The 26,586-nt window shown below is 40.4% G+C and overlaps 1 long non-coding RNA gene across 6 annotated transcripts in view; it reads right to left on the reverse strand.

Moving 5' to 3' along the window:
- Positions 1 to 23,276: 23,276 nt before the first annotated feature.
- The window catches only part of LOC125150123 (uncharacterized), a 43,304-nt gene continuing 39,994 nt past the window's right edge, over positions 23,277 to 26,586 (reverse strand). For 4 of the 6 annotated variants that reach the window (XR_007146235.1, XR_007146238.1, XR_007146237.1 and 1 more), the window contains 3 exons: positions 24,859 to 25,076; positions 23,825 to 24,551; positions 23,277 to 23,743 (listed from right to left, as the gene is read on the reverse strand). This is a non-coding gene — a long non-coding RNA (uncharacterized LOC125150123). Of the gene's footprint in view, positions 25,077 to 26,586 lie in introns of all 6 variants that reach the window. The other 2 variants (XR_007146236.1, XR_007146233.1) reach the window with 2 other exon arrangements.

Consider the following 26,586-nt stretch of genomic DNA (forward strand, 5'->3'; position numbering starts at 1 on the left):
AGAGAGACAGAGCATGAGCGGGGGAGGGGCAGAGAGAGAGGGAGACACAGAATCAGAAACAGGCTCCAGGCTCCTAGCCATCAGCCCAGAGCCTGACGCGGGGCTCGAACTCACGGACCGCGAGATCGTGACCTGGCTGAAGTCGGACGCCTAACCGACTGCGCCACCCAGGCGCCCCTATTATTCCCATTTTAGAGATAGAAGTATCCAATCTCAAATATTAAGTGCATTCACTGAAGCATTTTTTCAGTGAAAGTAGACTGATCCCCACCCTCTTCTAGATACTTTGCTAAGAACTGCCATTGAAGAAGTCTATAGATGGGAAACAAATGAGTAAAAACGGGTTATGTATTTACATAGATAGATATATGTAAGTCCTGAACACTTGTACATTTCCTTTGGAGCATCTGCCCTCCACAATGACCCCATTTCTCTGAGAACTCTGCTTTTACTCTCCCCTCAGTATTGACCCCTGGCAGATGTGTTTTGCAACTTAATCCAACACTCTGGTTTTAATTGTGTCTGGGGTGGTTGCTGGACTAAAGAGAGGGCCGATTGAATTCTCTCTTCAGGGAATTTAGAATTGGGCTTGAGAAATAGTGTCTTGGTCTGAGTTTGCCTCTCAGGTCAAAGATATTTTTAGCAAATTATGTATTTCTTTGAATTTCATCAAAACTTTTTGAATTATTCACACAAAATTTAGAATAACTTATCTTTTTAATATCTGCAGCATATACACTGGTAGCCTCTTTGATGTTGATATTGGTTATGCCTTATTTCTCTTTTCCTAGACTGCTCTTGCTAGAGGCTTGTCTATTAGCTTTTCAATAAACCAATATTTGGATTTATTAATTCTCTCTATTTTATGCCTCTTCCATTTTATTAAATTCTTTCCTTATGATTTCCTTCCACTTTCTTTAGGTTTGTTTTATAGTTTTTTTTTTTAAATATCTTGAGAAGGATGCTTTGCCCATTAATTTTTAACCTAACTTCTTTTCTACAACAGGCATTCAAAGCTATAAATTTCTAAGTGCCACCGAAATTGCATCCCATTTTGTTATGGTTAAGCTGAAAATGTTTTTCATATCCGTTAAGATTTCTACTTTGACCCCTGGGCTATTGAGAGAGGTATTTTTTAAATTTCCACACATGTAGAAAAATTTCCAGGTATCTTTTTGTTACTGACTACTAGCTTTACTGCACTATGGTTAGAGAATACTGTTTTGATCCCTTGAAATTTGTGAAGAGATGTCCAGGATATGGCTGATTTTTGTGAACGTTCCAATCTTGCTTGAAACAAGTATTCTGCAATATCTAGCACAACATTCTATAAGTATCCATTAAGTCAAATTTGTTAATCATATTGTTAAAATATTCTGAATACTTACAGCTTTCGTTTTTTGTTGATCTGTGTTCCGTTAGTTCTTGATAGAGGTGTGTTAATATCTCCTAGTGCAATTGTGGATTTGCTTATTTCTTTTTGGAATTCTTTTGTTCTTTACTTCATATGTTTTAAGGCTGTGTTACTATGTACATGTACTAAAATGTTATATCTTCTTGGTAAATTGAACTTGTATTATGCAGTGACCGCTAACTTAAGTAATTCTTTTTGCCTTTAGGTTCATTTGCCTGATATTAACATATGTACACATTTTTATTCTAACTTCTGTTAGCATGATGTATCTTTATTCTTTAACTCTTTAACCTTTATATATCCTTTTATTTTAGGTATCTTATAAAAAATTTGTGTTTGGATTTCTTTTTATAAAGCCAGTAGGATAATCTTTATCTTTTAAGTAGGGTACTTGGTTCATGTACAATTAACACAAATATTCCTTTGTTTGGATTTATTACGTACTATCATATTTTGTGTTCTCCATTTTGTTTTCCTTTGGCTTTAAGTATTTTTTTCTTATTCTCTTTTGTCCCTGTACTTGTTTGAAAGTTGCACATTGTATTTCTATTCATTTAATGATTAACCCACAAATAACAACAGATTTAGCTTATCAAATCTGTATTTAATCAATACCATTACCATCTCCCTTACAAGTTCTTAGACCTTTTTAAATCTATTAGCTACCACCATCCCCTAACTGAAATGCCATTTATAGTCAATATTTGTTTAGATATCCCACATATTTCTATTTCTTTATTCTTCCCTTCTTGCACCTCAAACTTTCCATTTTAGATCACTTTCTTTTCCAATGACCAGCCTTCAAAATATCCTATAGTGAAGATCGGTAATGGCGTATTTTCCCAGTCCTTGTTTCTTGAAGATACTGCATTTTATCTTACTGGTGGAAGATATTTGGATTGCTATAGAATTCTAGGTTGGACTTCATTATTTCTCAGTACCTTAAAGATAACACTCCAGTAGGGGCAACTGGATGGCTCAGTTAGTTGAGCATCTGACTTTGGTTCAGGTCATTATCTCACAATTTGAGAGTTCAAGCCCTGTGTCAAGCTCTGTGCTGGAAGTTTGGAGCCTAGAACCTGCTACAGATTCTGTGTCTCCCTCTCTCTCTCTCTCTGCCCCTCCTGTGCACTTTGTCTGTCTCTCTATCTCTCTCGAAAATAGGCATTAAAATTTTTTTTCTTAAATTAAAAAAAGATACCACTCCAGTATATTCTAGCATTCATTTTTACTGTTGAGATATTAACTGTCAGTCTTTTACTCCTAGAGGATACTATACAATTTTTTTTGTGGCTGTTGTTAGATTTTCTTTTTGTCTTTAGTGTCTTACAATTTTTCTGTTCTCTGTCTATCTATTATCTTTCTTTTTGTGTACCCTGTTTGGGATTCATTGGGATTCATAAGAAAACAAAACAAAACCTATCAATTGTGATAAGTATTCTGCTGTTAAACCTTTAGATATTGCCACTACCAAATGCTCTTTTTCCTTCTTTCCATGAAATCTAACATAAATATGTATTTTAGAACTTGTTATTCTTCAAGTCCTTTAAGTTCACTTTTACTTTTCCGTTTTATACTCAGTGTTGCATCATAGATAAACTTTTTGAGAATTCAAATTCATCAACTCTGCAGTTAAATTAATTTGCTATCAAATCTGACATTTTACATTTAAATTATTCTATTTTTTATTTCTAGAATCTCTGGGGGTTGAAAAATAGCTACTTGGTTATATTCTTGTTTCCTGTAGATGTTTTAAACTTTGTCTTTTATGAGGTAAAAAATAGTAGACATAATTATTAAAATTCTGTTAGTGATAATACCAATATCTGAAATACTTGAGTTCTTTTTCTGTTAATATTTTTGTTCATGAAGCATTATTTCCTTGTGTTCTTAAAACTTTTCTACATTTGTTGTACAGTTTCCTTGGAGAAATTATTTCTGGAAATTCTTTGAGAATTGTGGTAAAGATGCATTCCTCTGGACTAAATTTGCTTTTCCTTTGCGATAAACCCACGAGTACTACCAGTTGAGGTTCCTTTAATAATGATATTTTTAAAAGGTTGATGGTTGGTGGTTATTTTGGATTTTCTTGGTGATTTGAATTGGGGCTGCTTATTGACATGAGGTAGTTTATTTCCTGGCTGCTTTTATATCGAAAGTATAGCCATTTGGGGGGTATTCCAGCCTTATGGGAGATTTACCTCTTAGACTTACTACTTTGGAAAAGTCTGAGATTTATCTTCTACCCCTTATTGATGATCCCATGAATACTTAAACCGAAGTTCATTAGATCTGATAAATGCCCTCAAGGCAGAAGCAACTTTCAAGTTACTCTTGCATCTATGGGTCTCGACCTTTACTAAGATTTAGTACTGATAAAATCTTTTTTCCTTTTTCCTCTTAGATATTTTCAAAAGGCATATTTTCTATACATGATCATTTATTTTAATGGTCAACATTAGAAGAGTTAGCCCCAATACCAAGCCAAATCTATTCACCAGAAAGAGAAGTTCCAATTTTACCTTGGAATGGTAATTTAGCTGTTAATCTTTGAAGGTAATTTTCTATTTTCTTTAGAAATCTGGGATGGCAATTATTTCCCACAAAATTGCAGATATTACTTGCTACGTATTGTTATTTATTACTTTCACTCAATTTTTGGTAATGTTTAATATCACTAATGTTTTAAGGCTCATTACTACATCCTCTGCCTAGTTAATTTTAAGATTTTTTTTCTTTGTCTTTAAAATTCTATCACAGTGCTATTTTACCTATACACCACAAGTTTTAATATGTTTTATTTTCATCATAATTAATATATTTTCTAAAATTCATTGATTTTTCTCCCTTTTGTCCTATGTGGTATTTAGAAGTATATTGCTCAATTTGAAAACATTTGGGAATATTCGACGTACCTTTTGTTAGCGATTTCTAACTTCCACTGTGGTAAGAAAATATACTCTATTTTTCAATTGTTAAAATATGTTACTACTTTCTTCATGGTCAAACATAAGACTACTCTATAGAGGAGCCCTTGTGGCAAGGAACTGACAGAGGCTTCTTCTGGCCTACAACCAGAGAGGAACAGGAACCCTAAGCCTAGGGGCGCCTGGGTGGCGCAGTCGGTTAAGCGTCCGACTTCAGCCAGGTCACGATCTCGCGGTCCGTGAGTTCGAGCCCCGCGTCAGGCTCTGGGCTGATGGCTCAGAGCCTGGAGCCTGTTTCCGATTCTGTGTCTCCCTCTCTCTCTGCCCTTCCCCCGTTCATGCTCTGTCTCTCTCTGTCCCAAAAATAAATAAACGTTGAAAAAAAAAATTAAAAAAAAAAAAAAAAAAGAAACCCTAAGCCTAACAGCTGGTGAGGAACTGAATCCTGCCAATAATCACATTGGAAGTAGATTTCCCCCCAGCTGGACCTTCAAGTAATAGTGCCCTATGAGAGATGTTAAGTCAGAGAACTCTAAGCCATACCATGATTCATGCTCTACTGAAACTGAAATGATAATTACTCTTTTAAGCTGCTACTTGCTTAAAGTACTTACTTAATACCTGCTACATCTTGGGGCCATTTGTGATACAGTAATAGATAATGCAAGAGAGATTTCATGGTGGAATTATCTACCGTATTGTGTTTATAAATTTTTTTTTAATTTTATTGTAAAATCTACATAACAAAATTCTCCATCTTAACCATTTTTAAACATACATTTCAGTAGTGTTAAGTATATTCACATTGCTGTGCAACCAATCTCTGGAGGAAAACTGAAACTCTATATCCATTAAACAATAACTCTCAATTTCCCCCTTCCCCTAGCCCTTGGCAACCATTATTCTACTTTCTGTCTCTATGGATTTGATTCCTTGAAGTACTTTATATAAATGGAATTGTACAGTATCAGTCTTTCTGTGACTGACTTATTTCACTTAGCATGCCTTGAAGATTCATCAGGGTTGTAACATATGTCAGAATTTGCTTCCTTTTCCCGTTGTATGTACATACCACATTTTATCTATTCATCTATCAATGGGCACTTGAGTTACTTCTAGCTTTTGTTAATAATGCTACAGTGAACATGGATGTACAAATATCCCTTGGAGACATTGCTTTCAATTCTTTTGGCTCGACAGCTAGAAATAGAATTCCTGGATTATATGCTAATGCCATATAATCTAGGAAAATTTACATTTTTGCTATGCTGTTTTTTATAGTAGCTGCACTATTTTACATTCCTACCAGTGGTACCTGAGTGTTGTAATTTCTCCACATTCTTGAAAACACCCGTTACTTTTTCTTTTTTTTAAATAGTAGCAATGCTAATGGGTGTGAAGTGAATTCTGTTACTTTTTTGCTTTATATATTTTGCAGCTATGTTAGTAGGTGCACAAACATTTATAAAGGATTTATTGACCTCCTTATAAATTACAAAATACCCATTTTTCTCTTTAATGTTTCCTTTTTTAGAGTATATTTGTCAGTAATAATGCTATTGAACTTCTTCTCATTGGTGTTTTATATTTTTCTATGTTATTTTCATACCCTGTATCTTTATATTTTTTAATTAAAAGAATGTTTATATTTGAGAGAGAGAGACAGTGTGAGTGGGGTAGGGGCAGAGGGAGAAGGAGACACAGAATCTAAAGTAGGCTCCAGGCTCTGAACTGTCAGCACAGAGCCCAATGTTGGGCTTGAACTCACAGACCTGGAGGTCATGACCTGAGCTGAAGTCACATGCTTAACCAGCTGAGCCACCCAGGCACTCCAAACCATATGTCTTTGTGATCTAAATATAGCAGATAATGAGGCTGATACATTAAATATCTAATCTGATAATCTTGGTCTTTTATAATTGAAATGTTTTGTTCACTCACATTTAGTACGATTACTGATGTATTTGGATTTTGTTTTCTCTTTGTTTTCTATTTGGCCATTTCGTTGGGTTTTTAAACTATTACTATTATTTAAACTATTAAACTGTTAACAAGTTCTATTTGGTTCTGCTTAGTCTCTTTTTATAGTATTCTCTTCTTTCACTGTGTTTTCCTTTAACTTTGTTGTAATGATTAGGAACACCTTTATTTTATAATTTCTTGAACCTTACTACCTCACTTTTTAGGGGGAGTACAAATTCCACTTGATTTTATCAATTCTTCCTTGTGGTAGGTACGTTTATATGTTTTATGGTTTATAGATTTACAAGTTTTATATTGAGCGCATCAGGTTTTTTTCCCCTTTCCTACTTTTCTCCTTAGAAAATCCATATGCATTAAACAAAAAATATTTTCTTTCAGGTGAAATAGGAATTTTCTTCAACCAGGACCCCAGGTTGGGTTTTATTTTACCAGAACCAATTCACACATTAACTCATCTGCTTAGGATTTTCATACCACATGGGTAATCTAAATGAGGATATCATACCTGTATTTTATATGGTGTATGTATATTTGAGCTTTTTTTTAATGTGTAATAGGAAATTTTTAGTCCAATCTCAAGGTCAAGAGAAGAGATTTCCTGCCACTTTCCTAGGTCAGAGTATAGGGTTTTTCTAATCTTTCTTCTACGAAGGGGATAACCATTTGGTATCCTTGCTTTATGAAGTTTTGGTGCAGGTTTCCTACTCCACTTGAGCTATAGACTATGTCTCCTATCCTTGCATGTATGTTACAATTCTAGGCAAGCCTATGTCTTTCCAATAGGACCCATATCATAGCTTAATACCACCTTGGGTGTCCCACCATTAACTTCTAAACTCATCATTGTAGACATATACTCTAAGTATTATTCTTTTTATCAAGCTCAGTTATTTTCACTGTTTTTTTTTTAAATCTTGCTCTTAGACATATTTGTGTCAGGAAGGGGAATGGAGAAATCCACATTCAATCCATGATGATGCTGGAACTGTAAATCCCATGCCAACAAAACAAGGGATCTGTGTGGGTCCAAAGTCCCTTGTATGTTGGAAATTCTATTTGTGGTGTTCACATTGACTCTGATGTATGTATATTCATGTTAAATTCCTGTGGTCTTTACCTGTTACTGATTCCTTAAGACCAGAAAATTTTATCTTAGGAGTTTCAACCACAAGCCTCTTAGCAAACTTAGGATAGTGTGACTGACTACCTTGTCTGTCTTCCTTTCCAAAGAGTAACCTCTGTGCTGGCTATCATAGTCACTAAATCTGTTCATGGTAATGTCCTCTCTTTTGTCTTTGAAGCCTATGGTAGGATTGTTATACTCCTCTCTCTTTAGCTTAAATGTGGCCATATGACTGGTAGATGATACTCTTTCTTGGAAGCTATAAGAGTTAATGTGTGCTTCACCACATTCTTTTTCCTCTTTCATAGAAACAGACAATGGGCCAGATAGTGCTGCTGCTTTGGCGTAGGTTCCAGTATGAGAACCTAGCAGAGTTTCTATCTGAATTGACATGGAGTCTGAGTGAGAAATAAGCCTTTGTTGTCTGAGGATTTAGGGTTGTGTGTTACTGCAGCATAACCCAACCTTTCTTGATGGATTCGAGTAAGTGGGATAGCTTCTTTTTCATTGTCTTTTCCATATCCTACCACAAATCCTGGAACAATAAGTGTAGATTGTTGAGTCAAAGTTGAGAACCAGAGCTCTCTAAACCCAGTAGTGACACTGCAATGATGGGGTCTCTGATCTTCTGTGAGATTTGGTTGTGAATTCCCAATATATTCCATCCACCTTTCCAGCTGAAGAGAGGGATAATTATAGTTGACTTAGCCACAAATGAAAATCATTTTGTTTGGTACAAAGCCCATTGGAAAAAGCAATACAAAAGATGAGTCACCTGCTACAGTATTTCCTAAAAACACTAGATGTTCTATTGGCCTTTGAGAAATGATTCTAGGTAAGAGAAGAGGTAAGGTTTTTGTCTTTTAGCTCAAAAGAATGAGGAAACATCTCTGACTGGAGAATTATGTGTGTGGGAAACACTTGGGCATTCATTGAGTCCATTCCATTCCCTACAAGTAATCTATCTCAGAAAGGGTATTTGATTTTCAGAAGATATGAGGCCATTCTTGTTCTATGAAATAAGATGGTTGGATCTACCAAGAGAACGTCCTAGTCTCTTGGTCACACACATATCTTATAGATTTCTTTTTTCTCACATGGGCTGAAGAGCCATATTATTTATTTCCAGACATAGAGATGTTTGAGAATGAAAGATTATACCAGGAAAAGTAGCATAAACTGATGTTTGCCAGAGTAAATGGTTAGGAACACCTTACAAACCACAACCTTGACAAATGTGAATTTCAAAACATAGAATTAAAGCATTAAGCCCTTTATTCTAAGGGAAGCCAGCTGAGGGACTGAAGAGCCAAGGGAAGGAAATTTCATCCCCCGTTACCTGTTGAAATGGGTAACATCATTTTTCCATTAGCTGATTATCACTGAATTTTTTCACATATACCCCTAGTGATTTGATACCTTTGTAAAAATGCCTGAACTATTTGCCTGGCATGAAAAGCCCATTCTTGCCCAGGAATCCCTTGTGCCAAGACCCAGATGAAGTGTTACTTCCTCTGGAAAAGCTTCTCTAACATCCCCTAGATGTAGCAAGGCTTTGGCAACTGGGTTTCCCCAGCACCATGTGGATACTTCTGCATTGCACTTAAAACATTACATTTTAATTTCCCTTTTATGTCTGCCTTCCCTCATGGGCTGCTCAAGGGCAAAAACCACATGTCATTTTCTCTTTCTAAGAAAAACCTTTTTTCCCCCCTAAAGTAACTGCTCAGTAAATTATTCCAAGTGTGAACCTAGAGAACTATTTATTTAGGAAGAGATTATGCTTAGAAGGCCTTCCCAGCTTGAACATGAGCTAAAAGAAATAAAAAGGATGAACTAGTTTACCAGCTGTTTCCTGATTCATAGGGGAAGAAATACAGAGTGATTCTGAGCTGAGGGTGAGGGAGAAATAAAACTCAGTTCTTTCATTTTAATTACATTTGGCTGTGGCACCATTTCAGGATGAAACTCACCAAGTTGTAACTGCTTGAAGCTGTGTGTTTATTATGTAAGGGAAAACAAGGTAATGCAGTAATCGTTGAGGGTTTTTTTAAAAAAGACTTTTGTGGCATAGCTTCTAGGAATAAAAATGAATGTAGATCATATTCCCCAAGTGGTAATTACAGAAATTAGAGATGCAGAAAATTCATCTGGTCAACTCCCCAGCACAGCGTGCATTTTTATGTAGCTCTGTCACTTCCCAGAAGTAGGCAGTACTCTGAGGGGGTCAGAGCAAATGGCTTCAGATATATAAGGCAGATACTTGGCTCCTTGTGCTAAATGGCCTTTGTGTGAGGGATCAGGAATTGACTAATGCTAAATTAGCAGAATTCTCCAAGCCAGGAGTTAAGACTGAAGCCTGAACGATTGAGAAGTCGTATATATTTAGGCAGAAGGAGAGCCCGCTCTTCTTGGCCAAGAAGTGGGTGGGTTAAAGGTACACGAGCCTTCTTAAGCTGTTGTGCAAGATTGGAAGAGCTGATCGCACCAAGGCATGTGACAGGACAGGGCAACTCTTCTCAGAATCAGTAGTATGGTCTATAAAGGATGGCATGGGCACAGAGACTCGTGGGGGTTACTTTGGGTTTTGATTTGGGGCTGACATCTGAGTGGGGTGGAAGAATTAATTGTTTGTGTTTTTGTCCAGGGCTAGAGTTTTCATAGCACTAGGCTGGGGGAGAAGTCTCGGTAACCAGGGGTGGTGGCGGCAGGAGATAGCACAGAAAGGGCATCAGATACCTCTCCCTGCACTGAGCGGCATCTGCCCCTATTATCAGCCTCTTACTCCCTTCAACAAGTATACCCCAGTGCTCCACTAAGCTCGTGGCATGGTGCCAAGCTGTCATGGCAAAAATGACAGCCTTGCCTTTCAAGATCTCCCAGTCTCTAGGAGAAGGCATCTACAAAACCAGATCATCACCATTCACTGCCATGGGTTTGCTATTGGAAATGCGTACGGGAGGTTGTGAGAATATGGAGGAGGAAGTTGCTTGTTCTGTGTGGTTAATTATAGAGGAATTGAAATTTGGAGAAGCCTTCACATATGGCTCCCATTACAGACCCCAACCCTTTCGGTGGGGCATTCCAGGGTCTCCAATACGTGTGTCTTTTTCAGTTTGGGCTGCTGTAACCATTCCATATACAAATACCATTTACTGCGTGGTATAACAAATACCAAAGACCTGGGTGGCTTACAAACAACAGAAGTTTATTTCTCATAGTTCTGCGGGCTGGGAAGTCCAGGATCATGGCACCGGCAGATTTGGTATTTATTTGGTCAGGGCTTCCTGGTTCATAGACTGCTCTTTTGCCCGTGTTCTCACATGGCAGAAGGGACAAAGGCTTTCTCTGTGGTCTCTCTTCAAAGTGCACTAGTCCAGGATACCTGGGTGGCTCAGTAAGTTAAGTGTCTGACTCTTGATTTCAGATCAGGTCATGATCTCACGGTTTGTGGATTCCAGCCCCTCATGGGGCTCTGTGCTAACGGCATGGAGCCTGCTTGGGATTCTCTGTCTTTCCCTCTCTGGCTGCCCCTCTTCCACTCTGTCTCTCTAAATTAATTAATTAATTAATTAATTAATTAATATACACTAGTACTCCAAAGGCCCCACCTCCTAATACCATTATCTTGGCCATTAGGTTTTCAACATATGCATTGTTAGGGGAGACAAACATTCAGTCACTGTGTCTACCCTAGTCCAATTTCACCATCCACGATGCTTGACACAATCTCTTTACTCCACTCAGCTTGTGTTATTCTCAGTTTTGTCCTCTTTATTCCCCAGTTGGATGCCCCACTTCTCTTTACTAATCCTGAATCTTCTCTCTCAAAGATCAGCTTATGTCACACCTCCTCTGTGAAGCCGCCTTTGATTAATACAGCCCTCAGTGGTCTCCCGAGTCTGAACGCATCGTTTAGAATCCTACTTTGACACCTGGTTTTGTCCTGCATTGTAACCTCTCTTGTGTTGTTATGGAGGTCCTCTGTTACTGATTTAATAGACATGCTTCCTTTTCTGTTCAACTGAAATTAAAGGCATGACGTGGCAGAAGGCATTATCCAATATGCTGTATCAACTGTAGTAAAGCAGAAGACACTGCAGTCAGTAAATACTCGTTGAATGAATGAATGGGAAAATGCAGGCGTTTTGTTCCTTAGGGGAGATTCAGGATGAAACTCTTTTTTCTTTTTTTAGCACCCACGTTCAATATGAAGAGTCTTCCTCCCTTGTGGCTATTAATTGGCTAATGCTATATTTCCCTGAAGGCCATACATCCATTTACCCATCCATCAAATATTTACTCGGGACTTCACTGTGAGCTACTGCTTGGTTCCCCTGAAGTGAATACGTTCCAAGAACTGATGTCTAAAGGGGAAGGGCCAGCATGTAAAGGGATTTATATCTGTCAGGGTGGGGATACAGAGGACTGAAAGTCAAGGGGAAGTAATAATTTCAAGAGTCAGGGGATGTTCATTCCTGTGCTTGCCGGGGAATGATGTGATCAGACTGGGGACTTGGATGGGGAAGAAGTGTGAACAAAGGAGGAGAGCTCTCTAGAGCTTAAGGCAGCCCAGGACAACTACCACCTCACAATTCTTACACCCAAGTGAGGAGCCTCATCGTCAGCTGGTCGCCTCAGTTTGTGGTGCCTTCCTTTTGCATTTCTGAGCTAATTCCATTGCAACCCTGCACATCTGAATATGGCTTTATTCTATCCTTTGTAGATTGATACTTTGGCAGGAGATAACAGTTCATGATGGGAAGTTTCCTTCAGAATTCTTATGGCATTGCCCACTTATTCCTGGCTTTCACTATGTGTAGAGTTATATGCCATTTCTGATTCTTCATATTTTTTTCAATTTTTTTTCCATGTGTATTTATTTTTTGAGGGGGAGAGAGGATGAGCTGGGGACGGGCAGGGAGAGAGGGGGAAAGAGAATGCCAAGTAGGTTCTGTGCTGAGGGGCTTGATCTCATGAACCATGAAATCATGACCTGAGTCAAAATCAAGAGTCGATGCTTAACTGACTGAGTCACCCAAGAGCTCTTGATTCTTTGTTTTTTATACGTGACCTTTTCCTCTGCCATTGGCCCCATTTGTTAGTATCATCTCTTTGCCCCTCGTATCAATGATAATGTACCTTAATATGTTTAGTTATGTTGTTGATGTTGTTCTTTTTTGATTCCTGCTTTCATCCATTTTAAATTAATTTTTTAATTTACATCCAAGTTAACATATAGTCAACAATGATTTCAGGAGTAGATTCCTTAATGCCCCTTACCCATTTAGGCCTTCCCCTCCACCCACAACCCCTCCAGCAACCCTCTGTTTGTTCTCCATATTTAAGAGTCTCTTATGTTTTGTCCCCCTCCCTGTTTTTGTATTATTTTTGATTCTCTTCCCTTTCGTTCATCTGTTTTGTATCTTAAAGTCCTCACATGAGTGAAGTCCTATGATATTTGTCTTTCTCTAATTTCAGTTAGCATAATACCCTCTAATTCCATCCACGTAGTTGCAAATGGCAAGATTTCATTCTTTTTGATTGCCAAGTAATATTCCATTGTGTGTGTGTGTGTGTGTGTGTGTGTGTATACACACACACACACACACACACAACATCTTCTTTATCAATTCATCTGTCAATGACATTTGGGTTCTTTCCATACTTTGGCTATTGTTGATAGCACTACTATAAACATGGAGATGCAAGTGCCCCTTCCAAACAGTATACCTGTATCCCTTGGATAAATACCTCATAGTGCAATTGCTGGGTCTTAGGGTAGTTCTACTTTTAATTTTTTGAGGAACCTCCAATCTGTTTTCCAGAGTGGCTGCACCAGTTTGCATTCCTACCAGCATTGCAAAAGAGATCATCTTTCTCCACATCTTGCCAACATCTGTTGTTGCCTGAGTTGTTAATGTTAGCCATTCTGACAGGGGTGAGGTGGTATCTCTTTGTGGTTTTGATTTGTATTTCCCTGATGATGAGTGATGTTGAGCATTTTTTCATGTGTTTGTTAGTCATCTGGTTGTCTTTGGAGAAGTGTATATTCATGTCTTTTGCCCATTTCTTCACTGGATTATTTGTTTTTTGGGTGTTGAATTGGATAAATTCTTTATAGATTTTGGATACTAACCCTTTAATTGATATGTTGTTTGCAAATATCTTCTCCTATTCCATTGGTTGCCTTTTAGTTTTGCTGATTGTTTCTTTCACTGTGCCCAAGCTTTGTATTTTGATGAGGTCCTAATAGTTCATTTTTGCTCTTGTTTCTCTTGCCTCATGAGGCCAAGGTCAAAGAGTTTTTTGCCCACTTTCTCTTCGAGGATTTTGATAGCTTCCTGTTTTAAGTTTAGGTCTTTCATCCATTTTAAGTTTATTTTTGTGTATGATGTAAGAAAATGGTCCAGGTTCGTTTTTCTGCATGTCACTGTCCAGTTTTCCCAGCACCATTTGCTGAAAAGATGGCCTTTATTCCATTAGATATTCTTTCCTGCTTTGTCAAAGATTAGTTGGCCATATGTTTGTGGGTCTATTTCTGGGTTCTTTATTCTGTTACATTGATTTGAGTGTTTTTTGTGCCACTGAGTTCTCTAATTCTTTGATCATGCTCTTTTGCCTTAGTCTTCCTCTTTTTTTCAGCTTCATTATTCTCCATATGTTTGTCCTCTGTATCTGTAATTCATTGCTCTACTTCATCCATCATTGACACCCTGGTATCCATATGAGATTGCAGCTCAGTTATGACATTCTTTTATTTCATCTTGACTAGCTTTTACCTCCACAGAAAGGGATTCTAATCTGTTTTCAACCTCAGCTAGTATTCTTATCATAGTGATTCTAAATTGTGGCTCAGACATCTTGTTTGTATCTTGCTTGTTGATTAGGTCCCTGGCTGCCATTTCTTCCTGTTCTTTATTTTGGGGTGAATTCCTTCATTCTGTAATTTTGAAGGAAGAAAAGGAATTAATAAAGTTTTAAAAAATTAAATGCATAAAATTTATAAAAATAAATTTATAAAATTTATTTAAAAATTTTATAAATAAATTTATAAAAATAAATAAGAAAATTAAATAAATAAATAAACAAAGATAACACACAAAAAAATCAAAGGATGCTTTATCCTAGGTGTATTTCGGTCTGGTTGTTGAAAGAAGCTTGATATATTAGAGAAAAAAGGGAAAGATAAGGGGAAAAAAGGAAAAAAAAGGAAAACATTTGAAAATTTGAAAACATGAATACAATAAAATAGAATAAAATAAAATGATGGAAGTAAAATAGAATTTTAAAAATTTACAAAAAGATAAAAAATGTAGAAAAAAATGAAAAACCTTTTTGATAAAAATGAAAAATAAAAATAATTTTTTTCTAATTCTGTATGAAAGAATAAGACAAGAAAAAAAAATTGAATAGATGGACCAGCAAACAGAATGAAATACTATTGAAATGACAACCGGTTTCCCCTAGAAGTCAGACGATGAAGCACCTTATCGTCCATAAACTAAGCAGGCAGAGAGACTTGTGCTGTTCCTCAAGTGCCTAGTTGGCCCAGTTGGGCGGGGCTTAGTGTAACAGCTCCGTTCTCCACTAGATGGCGCTGCTTAGCTTACTGGGGTGGATTGTTGTGGTGCATGTATGTGCCTATGCACATGAGCAGGAGGGGTGAAAATGGCATCACTGAGATACTCAGTCTCTAGTATCAGAACTCTGTGCTCTCCCTGACAGGCAATCAAGCTCTATTCCTTTGTCTCTAGTTTCTGCCCACTCCCTGCTTCTACACTGTCTGTGACCAAGCCCTTAGGCTGCCAGGAAGCATTTGCCTCCTGAGTTTTATCTGTGTTTCCCGACCCCTCGCTTCTGAGGGACTGTGGCTTTGACCTGTTCTGACCCTTTGGGTCAGGTCTCACTAAGCAATGGCCAGGTGCCAGCCCACCCCCAAGAATGTCCATGAGACTGTGCCAATGCCCAGAGACTGCGGCTGGGTGCCAGCCCACCCCAGAAAAAGTGCGATCGTGTAGCAGCAGCATTTCAGGGATTATGGCAAATCACACCCTGTCTCTGTCCTCTCTCCAAAAGCAAAACAGCTCCCTGACCTCCATGAGTTCTCTCTCCCCCAGTTCACCTTTCTGCACCATGTGTGTGCTGAGTTCTGTGGTTCAGGTGGTTCAGATTGTGTTAATCCTCAAATCAGTTTTCTAGGTGTGCAAGATGGTTTGGTGTTGATCTGGCTTCATTTCAGGGATTAGAGACACACAAAAAAACCTTCCATGCTGTTCTCCCATCTTGGCCCCCTCCCTCTGTTTAGTTGTTTTTAAGTCATGACTTTAATTCGGTTAAATTAAAAATTGGATTTTTTAAAAAACTTTTGATCAGCTCTTTGAAAATTGAGATTCATGTTCTTATTTTGTTTGTTTCAAATAATTTACCCTTCTCCATTTTTCTCCCTTTTTCTTCCTGGAATTGCTATTGGGTAGAGGTCTAATACAAACTGTTTCTCTAGTTTTCAGCCCCCTTTCCTATTTTTCATCTCTTTGATCACTTGTTCTTTCTGAGGTTTCTTTAACTTGGCCTTCTGATCATCTTACAGAAGGTTTTCTGTTACCCCATTTTTTATTTTGTATTTGTTATTTCTTGCTCTGAATCTTTTTAAAAAAATGATACCTCATTGTTTCCTTCATGCAAAACATTCTCTTATTTCTCTGAGATTACTAGTTAAAATTTTCCTGAAGGTTTTTCGTAGGCCCTTTTATCTTTTTCTGTTAATTTTGGGGTCTCTCTCCCATTTTCAAAAGTTTCCCTAAATATCATTCACCCCTGGTGGTCCATCCCTGGCTAAGAATATGGTGAGAAGAAGCAGAATGAGTGATCTATCTGCAAAGGCAGGGCTGGCTGATGGCAGGTAGTATGGTAAAGCGATAGGTCAGGGATCCAGTAATTTTCCTGTGAATTGCTCGCAAATATCAGTGGATGTTTTCCCTTAAGCTAGGGTACTGGCAATCTGAAGGAAGGGAGTGGGCATCTTAGCATTTGAAGTGTGGACCTAAGTATTGTGTTTTCAGCAGTATTGTGTTTTCTTCCATGCTTTTCTGTGCCTGATGTGTTCAGCTACAAAGCCTGTCCTGTTCCTGTCCTCCAATATACCTGCCAGTTCCTCTGAGTTTGGGGCAGTGAAGGTGTCTGGGCATGACTCACTTCTAGGCAGACTAAGCCTTCCCCACCCCCAATGCCTTCTGAGGCCCCTGGGTTCCCCTAATTCCTGGACTTTCTAGATTTTTGAAGCTTTAATCAGTTTCTCCCCCTGCAGGCTTTATCTACTATGTAGTCAGTTACCACTATTACTGTCTATCTCCTCCAATTTTTCAAAATCTGTCATCTACTGTCATGCCCTACTCTATTTGCCTTCATAACTTGGGGATTTTCTTCTTTATTCTCTGTCATTGTGAAAATTTTCCTGGACAGAATTGAGATAGACTTGCAATGCTCAGATGGCCATATTTAACTGACAGTTCTTTTCCTTACACTGACCCCTGGATTTCTACTCCTGACTGTCTTTGGAGGCCCCCCTCCCCCTCACCTTCCACCCCACACCCAGCGCTGTGGAATAGGGTTGACAGGTTTGGCAAATACAAATACAGGATGTCCAGCTGAGTTTGAACTTTAGAGAAACAAATACTGCATAGAACATAGGTCAACTAAAAAAATTATTGTTTTCCTGAAATTCAAATTAACCTGGTCATCTTATATTCCATTTGGCAACCATGCTAGGAATGAAGCTTCTCACTCTGGCTTTGATGCTATAGAACCCAGTCCTTCCATCTAACCACTTGGCTGGTGCTCACATAACACTCCCTTGTTCTGCCTGCACAGAGGGCAATGCTAGACCTCTCTGTGTTCAGGGCCTTCTGCAACCTTCTGAAACAAGGTGGGCAAAGGTTGGCTCTTTCCAGATTGCATACTCAGCTAAAGAGTTTGAATTTTAGCCTTAGAGCTTGGGAGAATCTCCAAATAGTTTTAGCAATGAAGTGACCTGATCAGATTTGGATTAAAAAATTATCTTAATGCTATACCTTAGAGGCTAACAAGCCTGGGGAGCAGGGAGACCTTTGGATCCCTGTTGTAGTGAATAATTCAAGCAATAACAATATGGCATCCTGAAGCAGGGCAGAACACATGAGAATGGAGAAGACACATGAGTGGAATATTAAGGAGGTAGGAGCTGCTGGCCTGGGAAATTGAAATCTCTGGTGAAGGGACGGGGAAGGGTTGGAGACGTTTGCTGAGTTGCTGGCTTAGGCAAATGATGGGGAGTAGAGCCTTTCACCAAGACAAGAAACCCAGGAGAACAGATTCTGGGGAGTAGATGGCTTTGCCTTGTCTCCTAAATGATTCTCATTTGCACAGGGGGAAAGGGTTTTCTTCTGGGAGTCATGAATGTGCTTGGACTTGTCCCAAACTCCAGCAAAAAGAAACCACAAGGATGTACCCTGCTTTGTGAAATCATTTGCAAGTTGTCACTCCTACCCTGGCTGCAAACTCAGCTATTGAGGAAGGCTGTTGATTTCCCAGATACAAGCATTAGAGGGACCTGCTCACGTGATGGTCCTAGCCAACCAACCAGTGGGTGACAACTGTGGCCAATTGTCAGCTCAGCAACTTGGGGAAAGAGTTAATCTCATGTTACCTGAGCCCATGGTGAAAGCACAGGGATGGTGGGAGCTGTTCTGTACTCAACCTGAGCGGAGTAACCCAGCCTAGACTGAGACCTGTTAGCACCTGAGGGCGGGGCGGGGCACAGGACCGACTCTCTCATGGGACCATTTTCCTAGCACTTCAGCAGCCTCACTTGCTCTGAACTTTCAGATCACGTCCTTTACATCCAGTTCTCTCCCTGCCCTAAATCATCTGCCTGGAATAATTGTGGCCGAGATAGTTTATCAGCTGCCGTCAGCACATGTCACTCCCCGAGGCAGTGGAAATCCTACGGACTCCTCCGTGGGTGTTCATTTTTTGGCTCACACCAAATCTTATTATTGAACCGAGATGGTTGTGAGTTGAACATTAACTTCAACACCAGTTCTTGGCCCTGTTGATAGTCAAGGCAATGAAGGCAACCGCTCTCTCTGTTAAGCTAATGAGGCAGGGGAAACACTGGGGATGGCAGGTGCGGCCAGCCTTCATCTCTTGAGTGTCTGCGTTGCCCAGGCAACCTCTCCCACAACTGCAAATGGCAGTGTTTTGCTTTTCAACGTTCTTCCGTCTGTCCTGTGTTAGCAAATCAACTGGCCTCTCGTCTTTATTGTCTCAAAGAGGATATAGAATGAACTTGAACGAGCCATCATCTTGGCGATTCAAGGCATGGCTTCCCTTTCGATTTCTGTTGCCGTTGGTTTAATGTTTTTGTTGTACAGCACAGAAAGCACAATTCTGCATGTGAAATTACCAGCAAAAAAGCGGCAAATTGACACAGGGCCCGGGAAAAGGAAAGTGAAGTGTTGGGGGGGGGGTACACTTTTAAACTTGTAGGCTGTGGGAAGGTAGTTCTAAAACTCAGGTTTCCAACTGAATCACTGAGCCCATCGAGAAAGGGAAAGAGAGTTTGCAAAACCTGAAGCACAATTAATTCACATAAGCATTACTGTGCCTGAGTTTGTGTCATTAGATTGTTCATCTTAAGTCAAAGGACAGGGGAATAATAGGTTATCAACAGAGTAGATTGTTCTAAATGGAGAGCTGAGCATACAGGACTTGAGTGGAAACAGGGAGACACTTCACCTTAGGTTATATGAAAAAACATTCATGAACCATGTGAGCTTGCTGTTGGTTTTTTTTTTAATTTTTTTTCAACGTTTATATATTTTTGGGACAGAGAGAGATAGAGCATGAACGGGGGAGGGGCAGAGAGAGAGGGAGACACAGAATCGGAAACAGGCTCCAGGCTCTGAGCCATCAGCCCAGAGCCTGACGCGGGGCTCGAACTCCCGGACTGCGAGATCGTGACCTGGCTGAAGTCGGACGCTTAACCAACTGTGCCACCCAGGCGCCCCGCTGTTGGTTTTTTAATGGGACTACCTTTCTTGAGTAATCATGGACTATGATGAATTAAATTCAACGTTCAAATTCTTAATGCGCACACACACACACACACACACACACACAGACACACACACTCTTAAGCATGTTCTGAAGATAGCCCACTGGTTTCCAAGAAGCACTATCAGGCAGTGGTGAAGAATCTGGCCTCTAGAGTAAAAAGGCCAAGAGGCATGTCCCAGGTCTGTAATCAGCTGAAGGATTTGAGGGAAATTATTCACTGTCTGAGCCTCGGCGTGTTCCTCTGAAAAGTGGGTGTGACAAAAAGAGAAAAAGCCAGGAGGCATTCAGCAGGGTGCCTGGCACGGCCAGCTATTTTGGGAGATATACCTACATCCTTTCCATCTCTCTGACTCCGCAGCCAGATCGTGGCACACACCATCCTGTTTCCTCTGTTTCCTCTTGGGAAGTGCTTTCTACATCTCTGCCGCCCCGTTTCGTTGTTGCTGGCCAGGCTCGAGGCCTCGGGGCTCTGGGTCTGCAGAGGAGGCTTGGTTACTTGCCAGGCTGCGAGGACGGGCTCCCCTTGAGGACTGTGTCTGAGACACTAATGAGATCTCTGTTTAACCGTGGCTGTGAGCTCTGCCGGCAGGTGGGGGAGAGCAGAAACACCTTGCACAACAATTAGCTTTTCACAGCCATTAGCAATTTGTAGTCATTAGCACCATGGAAACATTGCAAATAACACTCAGGAAGCAAATACCACTCTGAGCTGGAACAGGGCTTCCCAGCCACATCAGTCCCTAGTGAGTCAGGGGTCTTACAGTGTGACACCCCTGTGCTTGGTCACTGCTGCAAAGGGGACATACGACCCAAAGTGCCTCTGTTCCTTCCCATCACATCTCTGAAAACGGCTGCATCAAAGCTCATGATTTGTTGCAGTGAAATACAAATCTTTCAGAAGGAAAGCCCAGAAGATGAAGTGCATAATAAGGCAATTCTGAACTCCTGCACAGACCCAGAAATCTAAACTGCATTGGAATGAATGGTATGAATAATTGAAATGCAATTTGAACGAAACCCCAGCGCCGTGCTATGATTTAGTCCCAAAGCTGTTCAGAGCCACACTGCCCAACACTGGAACCACCTATGTGTCTTACAGTAGGGTTTGGTTAAATAATTGTGCTGCACCTGTGTAATGGAGTATAACACAGCCTTTAAAAATAATAGCCTGGAATTTGGATACCATTAAAAAGGTTAGAAAATACTATTAACGTACGATTTTTTTTTCTTTGTAAAAATGATTCACACCAGAAAGGTTGTTTTTGACTGCCGGGAATGATAATGGATGGGTTTTAATTTTTGTTCTTTTGCTTTTCTATTTTATGCTCTTTTTCTAAAATAACTGTGTATACATGTGTAATCCTTTTGAATCAGAGAAAGCAAGAGAGAAAAGGAGCTGAGTGAGGCAGTATGCTTTGTCTGGCAAAGAGGATTTAACACAAATGCAAAAATTTTAAGCAAGTACCTTATTGAAGTCTAACATGCACAGAAAAAAATACACAAATACTAAGTACACAGTTTGACTCTTCACAAGGTGCATAGACCCAGGTGCAGAATGAATCTTAAATACAGTGGTGGTTCTGCTTGTGGTTCCCCACCATGAATCTGGATGGTGAACAATTAGAGTAGGAGAGGAGTGGACAGGGGGTCAGTGATCCCCGTTGGCAAATTGGAAGCCGGTGACAGTGACTCTGGGAGGAGAGGTGGTGAATCTCTGTTTTACAGAAGCCGCCACGGAGAGAAAGGGAGGAAGAGTAACTTGAATCCTGAGTGGAGAAGCTCAGGGATGTCGCTAGGCTGTCAGGCTCTGGAATCAGTGCTTCTCCAAGAAGAAGAAACAACAGCTGGGCAACTAGCAGAAGGCCGGGACGTTCCTAAGGGCTTGACGACTAGACGGTAGAGAAGGGATGGAGAAAGGTGTATAAGGGAAGTTGGGAAGGCTTACGGGTTAGGAAAGAGTAATAGAAAAACCAGTTCCTGGCAACGTGTATAAAAGGTAGAACAGCGGGGAAATTAGAAAGTCTACCTTTGTGCACTGAAGGCCCCTGTGGAACTGAAAGTTGCTCTTGGGGCTAATGGACCAGGGCTGCAGAGCACAAGAGCTCTAGCCTTGTTCAGAAATCACAGCTATGTAGGAGAATGGGATCTGACCTGCTTTTTCTTTACATCTACTGATGCATAGGCAAGCATGGCACTCCTTATAATCCCCTTCACCTAGAAAAACACCCCCACCCCAAATCTTCGCACAGTTATCAAACTTATCCCTCCCACCCCCCCCCCCCCCCCAGTGAAATAACTACTCTGTGTGAACCATGCAGAGGGTGTATTCTGGGCAAGGGGTGCCTCTGGAGAATAGGTGGTAAATGTTGAGGACTTTGGGTGATGATGGCATAAAAGCCACCCCCCACACACACCCCAAAAGAAAGTCAGCTGGGGAGGACCATGCTTGGGAAGTTTTCATGGATGCCATTTTGTCAAAGGCATGTGCCTACGAATTGATTTTCTTAATTAACTCAGTGGTGGCAGGTTGGCATGCATACTCCTTGATCTGCTGACAGCTGGATGTGATACTTTGCAAATACCTCTGGTTAGGTCGTAACGTCCTGTCTTGTCACTTTCAGATTTGCAAGGATAGGGGCTCTGTGGTAAGTCATTTCTACATCCCAGTGCATCCTAAAGTGCCTGGCAGGTACAACACGTTGACTAAATGCTTACTAAATGTATAAAACACACGTCCTGAATTTTCCAGGACAATGCCAATTTAAATACTCCATTGGTTATATATGCTGATTTAAATTCAGAACCGTTGATCCCTGTAGAGTTTGATCTAACTGTGGTTGGAGAAAACTGGTGAGAATTCTCAGGAAATACTTCTCAGTGGTAGCTGCAATACCAGTCAGTGTTGACAGTTCTTCTGTACCATTCTTTGGCTCTAGTGAGGGTCAGACAGAAATAAAGAAGTTCCTAGCAGGGAGGGAAGCAAGAATATTGTAAAACCTAAAATTGAATCCTAATCTTCATGCTTCAGCAACTTCAGAAATTTGTTTGTTTTTAATTTTTTAAGTATAGTTGACACACAGCGTTAAATTAATCTCAGGCGTAAGCATAGAAATTCAACAAGTTTATGCCTTATGCTATGCTCACCACCAGTGTGGTTATCATCTGTCACCCTACAACGCTGTCATAGTCCCATTGAGTATATTCCCTATGCTGTGCCTTTCACCCCCATGGCTTATTCATTCCATAACTAGAAGTTCGTATCTTCCACTCCCCTTCACCCAGTTTGCCTGTCTCCCTATCCCTCTCCCCTCTGGCAACGGTCAGTTTATTATCTGCATTTATGGGTCTCTTTCTGCTTTTTGTTGACTTCTTTTTTGTTAGACTCCATATATGAGTGAAATCCTATGACATTTGTCTTTCCGACTTATTTCACTTAGCGTGACACCCTCTATGTCCACCCATGCTGTCGCAAATGGCAAGATCTCATTTTATGGCTGTGTGATATTCCACTGTGTGCATACACACGTTCCAGAAGTTGTTATAACCAAAACACCTCCTAAACAAACATTTAGTGACTCTTCCTGAGTGCCAGGATGATACCCAAAGTTAAAAATGCAAAAGTTAGACACCGAATCTAGACATGAACTAGAAAAATGGTAACACAAGTTGGATAGTGTTTGTATCATGTAAGATGTGTTTGGTTACAAGTAGCAGGAAAAAAATTGTGGGTAAAACAATAGAAATTTTTAATCATCTCACGAATTATCAAAGTCTAGAAGTCATTGGTTCCAGATTGGTTCAGCAGTTTAATGATATCATCTAATCTAATGATATCATTCTGTCTTTTCACTGTTTTATCCTGTGCCCTTTGGCTTGTTGCCTCATGATCACAGAATGGCTGCTGTAGCTCCAAGTATCATGTTCCCATGCAATTACATTCAAGTCAGGCAGGAGGGAACTGGCTGTTACTCTTTGTAGCAGAAAACATAAATCTTGGGAGAAGATATCATCAACAGATTGTCTCTCTAGTCTCACTGGTCAGAATTGGGTCACATGCCAGCTCCCAAGTCAATCATAGGGAAAAGGGAATGGAATTGCCATGTTTGGCACAAACCAATTATGTTGCATTCTGTCAGGCTGGGGGAAAGTTGCTCTCTTCCTTGAGCATGTTCCACTCCTTAGAAATGGGGACTTCATGACCTAAAGAAGATAGAAAGAAGAGAAAGTCACCGACTGTGTGTGCCCCTGGCTTAAGCTTAGAGTTGTGCCAGGTCAACATACCTGATTTCTCTGATTTGATGCCCTGTCTTCAGCTCTCAATCCCTTTTCCAGGGTAAGGCAAACAGTCCAAGGGTACTGGCAAACCCTGGCTCTTCACGAACACTGGCCTGAGTGCTGTCAGACTCTGCTTTGGCCCCATTCTTCTTTTTTTGTTGTTGTTTTTAATTTTTTTAATGTTTATTTATTCTTAGAGACAGAGCATGAGCAGAGTAGGGGCAAAGTAAGAGAGGGACACAGAATCTGAAGCAGGCTTCTGGCTCTGAGTTGTCAGCTCAAAGTCCAATGCAAGGCTCTAACTCACAAGCCATGAGATCATGACCTGAGCCGAAGTGGGACACCCAACTGACTGAGCCCTCCCAGGCCCCCCCAGTGCTTTGGCCCCATTCTTGAGCTCTCTTAACCTTAACTGCTCAGTCTCAACCAACTCTTAAAAATGCAGCTTGTTGATGTGAGTGGGAGCCTGGAATGCTGGAGGGGAAGGGTGAAAGTCAGGTCAACAGAGGAGATCGAAGCTGATTTTCTTCTGCAGACACAGAGCTCCCTTGAGGATTCTGAACCCCCATGACTTCTGAGTGGGAAGACGGAGAAAGCCCTGCAAGACAGCCAGGATTTGCCATGGATGCAGCTGAAAAGTCTGAGAAGAAGGACAAGTAGATTTTCTTCTTGACGAGCACTGCGTTCTACTTCGTAGAAGCACCCAACAGAGAACTAAGGATTGGTCTTGAGTCTGGGGAAGAAAGTCAAGAAGCACTTAGAGGACATATTTTTGAAGGGTGTTACTTTGGCCAACACACCGATAGACACAGGTTCTGCAAGGAAGTGTAAATTTACTAGTACTGTATGTAATATGATACGATACAGCGCCAGGCAGTGCAATAAACGCAATACGCAACAAGGTAGGGCATGTAATAGGTAATGTAACCTAATATAATCCTATCTGTCAATACAATACACTATAACAGTAACTAAATTTTATTGAGCACTCATCCTGTGATAGACCTGCTACAATGTACTCTCCTTGCATGACTACTTACGATATTCACAGTGCATGTTCCATTATGACCCAGAGATTGGTAACCTGCCCAAAGCCACTTCATCAGATGGTGGACTTGAGACTCTAGGGCCCAGGGCTGTCTGCCTCTGGTTTGCCTTTTCCCTACTGGGGTGTTAAGGAATGTTGTGGTGACAAGACCAGGTGGTGGCAGCAGGCAAGACGGAGAGAGTTGAAGTGAAAAATAGCTCATTCGGCTGGCTAGGGAAATAAAAGAAACAACACCAAAGAGTTATTTTAATTCTGCCCAAATGTTCAGAGAACAAAATAGTTAAAGGTTTCTTGTTAAACACAGTTCAGGAGAGTAAAGAAGAGGAAATGCTGTACCGATAGGAATTATACAAACAGATAAACTTCTTTTTCCAGCATAGAACCATGCAAATTTATGCATGCATTATGAAGGTCTTGCAGTTCATTTGTACATCTCCACAGTCATTCTCTGCCTGGATAGTTGGTTCATTTCGTCACTAACTCCAGCGCTCACTTTATTCTTTCTTTCCTTCATTTATTTACCTAGTCACTTGTCAAATGTTTATTCAGACTCTTTCATGCACCCCTACCAAAAAGGATAATGAAGGTTTAAGACTTAAAAACAAACGAACGAACAAAAACCAAAAAGCTGTGTCCTCTTGACTTAGATGGGATGGAATTAAGAGATAGAGATTTTCTTCTTTAGTTCTGCTTTCAGCTCTCCAGTATTGGGAAGGGCTGTCTATTCTGGACAGACCTCCTTTAGTTCTCTGGCATTGCCATACTATAGAGAGTTGCCTGTCCCTGATTTGTGGCTGGGACACTGTGAAGAACAGAGGACGTATCTAATGCCCGGTGTCTGTCTGTCTGTCTGATTGGAGCATACCCTGGTTCAGGGACCTCCTGTGAGTTTCCATAGGATCTCGAAGACATCAGAGTTTCCTGGAACTAATGAACACAGGTTGGTCCCTTTAAAATTTCCCTCCCCAGGGGCACATGTGTGGCTCAGCCAGGTAAGTGTTCGACTTCAGCTCAGGGCAGGATCTTGCAGTTCAGGAGTTCAAGCCCTGCCTCGGGCTCTGTGCTGACAGCTCAGAGCCTGGAGCCTGCTTTGGACTCTGTGTCTCCCCCTCACTCTACCCCTCCCCCACTTGTGTTCTGTCTCCCTCTCTCTCAAAAATAAAACATCAAAAATAATCAAAATTTCCCTCCCACCTAGGGAGGGCACTAGACTATGGGTAGGGCAGGTGCCTGGGAATTCTCTAAGCCCATTCAAGAGCTACCTGTGACCCAAAGCTATCTACACATTCAATGCAATCCCAATCAAAATTGCACCAGCATTCTTCTCGAAACTAGAACAAGCAATCCTAAAATTCATATGGAACCACAAAAGGCCCCGAATAGCCAAAGGAATTTTGAAGAAGAAGACCAAAGCAGGAGGCATCACAATCCCAGACTTTAGCCTCTACTACAAAGCTGTCATCATCAAGACAGCATGGTATTGGCACCAAAACAGACACATAGACCAATGGAATAGAATAGAAACCCCAGAACTAGACCCACAAATGTATGGCCAACTCATCTTTGACAAAGCAGGAAAGAACATCCAATGGAAAAACGACAGCCTCTTTAACAAATGGTGCTGGGAGAACTGGACAGCAACATGCAGAAGGTTGAAACTAGACCACTTTCTCACACCATTCACAAAAATAAACTCAAAATGGATAAAGGACCTAAATGT

Source organism: Prionailurus viverrinus, chromosome D4, assembly GCF_022837055.1.
Source record: "Prionailurus viverrinus isolate Anna chromosome D4, UM_Priviv_1.0, whole genome shotgun sequence".
In the NCBI taxonomy this organism is placed as follows: Eukaryota; Metazoa; Chordata; class Mammalia; order Carnivora; family Felidae; genus Prionailurus; species Prionailurus viverrinus.